This window comes from Bufo bufo, chromosome 4 (assembly GCF_905171765.1).
Source record: "Bufo bufo chromosome 4, aBufBuf1.1, whole genome shotgun sequence".
Classification (NCBI taxonomy): domain Eukaryota; kingdom Metazoa; phylum Chordata; class Amphibia; order Anura; family Bufonidae; genus Bufo; species Bufo bufo.
In genome coordinates, this window is record NC_053392.1 from 70,791,954 (window position 1) to 70,798,311 (window position 6,358).

Genomic DNA, 6,358 nt, shown 5'->3' on the forward strand with positions numbered 1-6,358 from the left:
CCAGTTCAGGTTGCCACATTTTTCTTAGGGCTCATGCACACAAACGTATTTTCTTTCCGTTTCTGTTCCGTTTTTGTGTGGACCGTATGCGGAACCATTCATTTTAATGGGCCCACAAAAAAAATGGAAGTTTCTCCTATTATTGTCCGCATAAGGATAGTACTGTTCTATTATGGGCCAGCTGTTCTGTCATCCATATTTTTTGTGGATCCATTTTTTGCGGACCGCAAAATACATGGGCGTACATAAAAATCATGGGGCCCCATAGCAAAACTCTGAATTGGGCCCCCCTCTTGCAATAAAAAATTGAATTATTGTAGCTGATCCGTTGGGCTGTGGGGCTTAATCTGATATTGATGAGAAAAAAAGCTTGTGAAGTGTTTTTCGGGAGTCTTTTTTTAACTTTTAATAAAATTGTATGTGTATTATGTTTGTTATGTCAGCATGCATCATCTAAAGGGTTACAATGGCAAAACTGGGACTAGCTCCAATCCTGCCAGCTGCAGCAATGTGTCACCTGCATGATATAACGGACACCAACAGGTAATGGTGCAAGCTCAACTCCTGTGTCTGCACCATGTATGCAGTATATTTACACTGCTCAAAAAAATAAAGGGAACACAAAAATAACACATCCTAGATCTGAATTAATTAAATATTCTTCTGAAATACTTTGTTCTTTACATAGTTGAATGTACTGACAACAAAATTACACAAAAATAAAAAAAATGGAAATCAAATTTTTTAACCCATGGAGGTCTGGATTTGGAGTCACACTCAAAATTAAAGTGGAAAAACACACTACAGGCTGATCCAACTTTGATGTAATGTCCTTAAAACAAGTCAAAATGAGGCTCAGTAGTGTGTGTGGCCTCCACCTGCCTGTATGACCTCCCTACAATGCCTGTGCATGCTCCTGATGAGGTGGCGGACGGTCTCCTGAGGGATCTCCTCCCAGACCTGGACTAAAGCATCTGCCAACTCCTGGACAGTCTGTGGTGCAATGTGACGTTGGTGGATAGAGCGAGACATGATGTCCCAGATCTGCTCAATTGGATTCAGGTCTGGGGAACGGGCGGGCCAGTCCATAGCATCAATGCCTTTGTCTTGCAGGAACTGCTGACACACTCCAGCCACATGAGGTCTAGCATTGTCTTGCATTAGGAGGAACCCAGGGCCAACCGCACCAGCATATGGTCTCACAAGGGGTCTGAGGATCTCATCTCGGTACCTAATGGCAGTCAGGCTACCTCTGGCGAGCACATGGAGGGCTGTGCGGCCCTCCAAAGAAATGCCACCCCACACCATTACTGACCCAATGCCAAACCGTTCATGCTGGAGGATGTTGCAGGCAGCAGAACGTTCTCCACGGCGTCTCCAGACTCTGTCACGTCTGTCACATGTGCTCAGTGTGAACCTGCTTTCATCTGTGAAGAGCACAGGGCGCCAGTGGTGAATTTGCCAATCTTGGTGTTCTCTGGCAAATGCCAAACGTCCTGCACGGTGTTGGGCTGTAAGCACAACCCCCACCTGTGGACGTCGGGCCCTCATATCACCCTCATGGAGTCTGTTTCTGACCGTTTGAGCAGACACATGCACATTTGTGGCCTGCTGGAGGTAATTTTGCAGGGCTCTGGCAGTGCTCCTCCTGTTCCTCCTTGCACAAAGGCGGAGGTAGCGGTCCTGCTGCTAGGTTGTTGCCCTCCTACGGCCTCCTCCACGTCTCCTGATGTACTGGCCTGTCTCCTGGTAGCGCCTCCATGCTCTGGACACTACGCTGACAGACACAGCAAACCTTCTTGCCACAGCTCGCATTGATGTGCCATCCTGGATAAGCTGCACTACCTGAGCCACTTGTGTGGGTTGTAGACTCCGTCTCATGCTACCACTAGAGTGAAAGCTCCGCCACCATTCAAAAGTGACCAAAACATCAGCCAGGAAGCATAGGAACTGAGAATTGGTCTGTGGTCACCACCTGCAGAACCACTCCTTTATTGGGGGTGTCTTGCTAATTGCCTATAATTTCCACCTGTTGTCTATCCCATTTGCACAACAGCATGTGAAATTGATTGTCACTCAGTGTTGCTTCCTAAGTGGACAGTTTGATTTCACAGAAGTGTGATTGACTTGGAGTTACATTGTGTTGTTTAAGTGTTCCCTTTATTTTTTTGAGCATACAGTGGGATGCGAAAGTTTGGGCAACCTTGTTAATCGTCATGATTTTCCTGTATAAATCGTTGGTTGTTACGATAAAAAATGTCAGTTAAATATATCATATAGGAGACACACACAGTGATATTTGAGAAGTGAAATGAAGTTTATTGGATTTACAGAAAGTGTGCTATAATTGTTTAAACAAAATTAGACAGGTGCATAAATTTGGGCACCACAAAAAAGAAATGAAATCAATATTTAGTAGATCCTCCTTTTGCAGAAATGACAGCCTCTAAACGCTTCCTGTAGGTTCCAATGAGAGTCTGGATTCTGGTTGAAGGTATTTTGGACCATTCCTCTTTACAAAACATCTTTAGTTCATTCAGGCTTGATGGCTTCTGAGCATGGACAGCTCTCTTTAAGTCACACCACAGATTTTCAATTATATTCAGGTCTGGGGACTGAGATGGCCATTCCAGAACGTTGTACTTGTTCCTCTGCATAAATGCCTTAGTGGATTTTGAGCAGTGTTTAGGGTCGTTGTCTTGTTGAAAGATCCAGCCCCGGCGCAGCTTCAGCTTTGTCACTGATTCCTGGACATTGGTCTCCAGAATCTGCTGATACTGAGTGGAATCCATGCGTCCCTCATCTTTGACAAGATTCCCAGTCCCTGCACTGGCCACACAGCCCCACAGCATGATGGAACCACCACCATATTTTACTGTAGGTAGCAGGTGTTTTTCTTGGAATGCTGTGTACTTTTTCCTCCATGCATAACGCCCCTTGTTATGGCCAAATAACTCCATTTTAGTTTCATCAGTCCACAGCACCTTATTCCAAAATGAAGCTGGCTTGTCCAAATGTGCTTTAGCCCACCTCAAGCAGAAAAGGCTTCCTCTGCATCACTCTCGCATACAGCATCTCCTTGTGTAAAGTGCGCCGAATGGTTGAACGATGCACAGTGACTCCATCTGCAGTAAGATGATGTTGTAGGTCCTTGGTGCTGGTCTGTGGGTTGACTCTGACTGTTCTCACCATTCGTCGCTTCTGTCTATCCGAGATTTTTCTTGGTCTGCCACTTCGAGCCTTAACTTGAACTGAGCCTGTGGTCTTCCATTTCCTCAATATGTTCCTAACTGTGGAAACAGACAGCTGAAATCTCTGAGACAGCTTTCTGTATCCTTCCCCTAAACCATGATGGTGAACAATCTTTGTCTTCAGGTCATTTGAGAGTTGTTTTGAGACCCCCATGTTGCTACTCTTCAGAGAAAATTAAAAGAGGAGGGAAACTTACAATTGACCCCCTTAAATACTCTTTCTCATAATTGGATTCACCTGTGTATGTAGGTCAGGGGTCACTGAGCTTACCAAGCCAATTTGAGTTCCAATAATTAGTTCTAAAGGTTTTGAAATCAATAAAATGACAACAGTGCCCAAATTTATGCACCCGCCTAATTTTGTTTAAACAATTAACGCACACTTTCTGTAAATCCAATAAACTTCATTTCACTTCTCAAATATCACTGTGTGTGTCTCCTATATGATATATTTAACTGATATTTTTTTATCGTAACAACCAACGTTTTATACAGGAAAATCATGACGATTAACAAGGTTGCCCAAACTTTCGAATCCCACTGTATATATACTTACTACAGGTTCTGAGGGGGGTCCTGTCCCTGACCCCCCCCCCCCCCCCCATTGCTATTCTAATAGAGCAATAAGGGGCAGAGACTGGACCTGTCTCAGAACATGAAGTATATGTCTATGGGAGGGTTGTATATAGTTGTACTGTATGTATAGACACCAGCACATCCACCTGTGCCCCCTCCCCTCCGCGTTGCAGTATTATGTGCCTTTTTACCCTTACACACAATGTGATGAATGCTGCAGCTACAGCCGGTTGGTTCAAGGTGTTGGATCCTTGGATTTAATCAGTCACACGGAGCTGAGGGCCACTCTGGAGCAGGAAGAGCCTTCACACGGTGCTCTCATCACTCCTGGAATGACACTGGACTGAGGCACATCCACAGGCAAAGTCAGAAGCAGAGCCAAGAGTGGAGGCTAGGTGGCGCTGTGTGCAAGTCCGCTGACCAGTCAGGAGCAGAGCATCTCCCTGCTCATTGGCCAGCTGACTGTTCTCACAGGTAGAAACTAATGCTGGCAGCAGTGGCAAGTAGCAGGAGGAGTACTAAGGAGGGCTGGCATTTATCTGTCCAGCATCTCAGGGGCGGACACAGACAGCAGCGGGCCCCTGTGCAAGGAATGTACACCCCAAACCATACATACAAATATTAATATATACGTGCAAATAAAAAACATCTTGTTAATATGGCTCAATATGTTTACACTATGTATATACATTTCTTTTCATGCTAGGTCACGCCTCTAACTGTGCCCAAAGCATAACTATACACAACCAGTCCCCTTAATGCCCCCACATAGTAATTATTCCTCCTTTGTACCTGCACATAGTAGCAATGCCCACACCGTGGCCCCTTCACAGTAGCTATGCCCAGAGATGCCACTTTACAGCAGTTATGCCCAGATATGTGCCCCCTTCACAGCACTTGCAGCACGCCAGACCCGCAGGGTATTGCGATTGTGAGGTCACGGTTATGGGCAAGCGAGGGTTACTCACAGTTCTGAAGATGAACCCTGGGCAGGCATGCGACAGTGTAGGAGAGGCTGGCACAGTAGACCTCTGGGGCACACTCGGTATTCAGGGACCAGGCCTGTTGGTGGATGAGGTGCCCTGGATGTTGCAGGTGTTTTATGTGCCTGGGGCAAGGTTCCTTTAAGGTTCGTGACGCCAGTGCCTGTAACGGTGGCACACCGGTTTCTAGTTGTAATAAGTGAGGTACACTGATGGTATGGTGAACCAAACTTTGCTTTACTTGAAAACAGTTCAACTTTATACAGTTGGATGTCAATTTCAATTCCACATATAAGATACACTTCACAAGCAGGCTTTACACATCAATGGCAGGTATACTGTTCCTTGCAAGATACTCAGAGGGTAATCCACAACACACTCAGAATCAGGCTGTACCTTCTCCTCAGATATAGCGTACACTGTTCCTTAGAACTCCTGTCTGGTTTCTATCCCAAGGCCCGGACGCCCTAATGCTGGCTTTTATCCTTGGCAAAATATCTTCCTCCCGTATTTATCCTTGCCTTATATTTATGATTCCTCTGCCCTTCAGCTTACTTGTGTTTAGCTGGTAACACTGGCTCTGCTTGGCTTGTGGGAACTGCAGGTTTCTCCCAGGAGGTAACTCTTCTCATGGGGTGACTCTTCTGAGCTAGCTGAGGCTCATTATCCACAGGCAGGCTATGATCCTTCACTAGCCTCCTGGTAGCAACTAGCAGCCTGGACTATCTAGCTGCATGTCAGGAGGAGGCCCTCAGCTTGTCTCTGGCTGGTGCCTTCTCACTTCTGTCTCCACAGACTCCTGACTACAGACTAACTCCTCCCTGTCTGGGTCTAAGTATATATACTAGGGGCTCCCTATCTCCCTCTAGTGTCTAGGATGCTACACTACACCCCAATAGGCCTGCTGTACATGTCACAGGGGAACAATACATATAAAAACATAGAAAATACAGTTAAATGGATAGTTAAATACACTGCCACTGTCCCTCAGGAGTAGGAGTACCACGTGGCCCAATTGACCCTTGTGTAGTGCCCACATTCACCTAGTGGGACACTACACACTTATGCCCAGATATGCGCCCCTTCATAGCAGTTATAACCAGATCTGTGCCCATTTCACAGTAGTTATGCCCAGATGCCCCCTTCACAGCAGTTATGCCCAGATATGTGCCCCCTTCACAGTAGCTATGCCCAGATATGTGCCCCCTTCACAGTAGTTATGTCCAGATATGTGCCCCTTCACAGTAGTTATGCCCAGATATGTGCACCCTTCACAGTAGCTATGCCCAGATATGTGCCCCCTTCACAGTAGTTATGCCCAAATATGTGCCCCCTTCACAATAGTTATGTCCAGATATGTGCCCACTTCACAGTACGTATGCCCAGATAAGCGCCTCTTCACAGAAGTTATAACCAGATCTGTGCCCATTTCACTGTAGTTATGCCCAGATGCCCCCTTCACAGCAGTTATGCCCAGATATGTGCCCCCTTCACAGTAGCTATGCCCAGATATGTGCCCCCTTCACAGTAGTTATGCCCAAATATGTG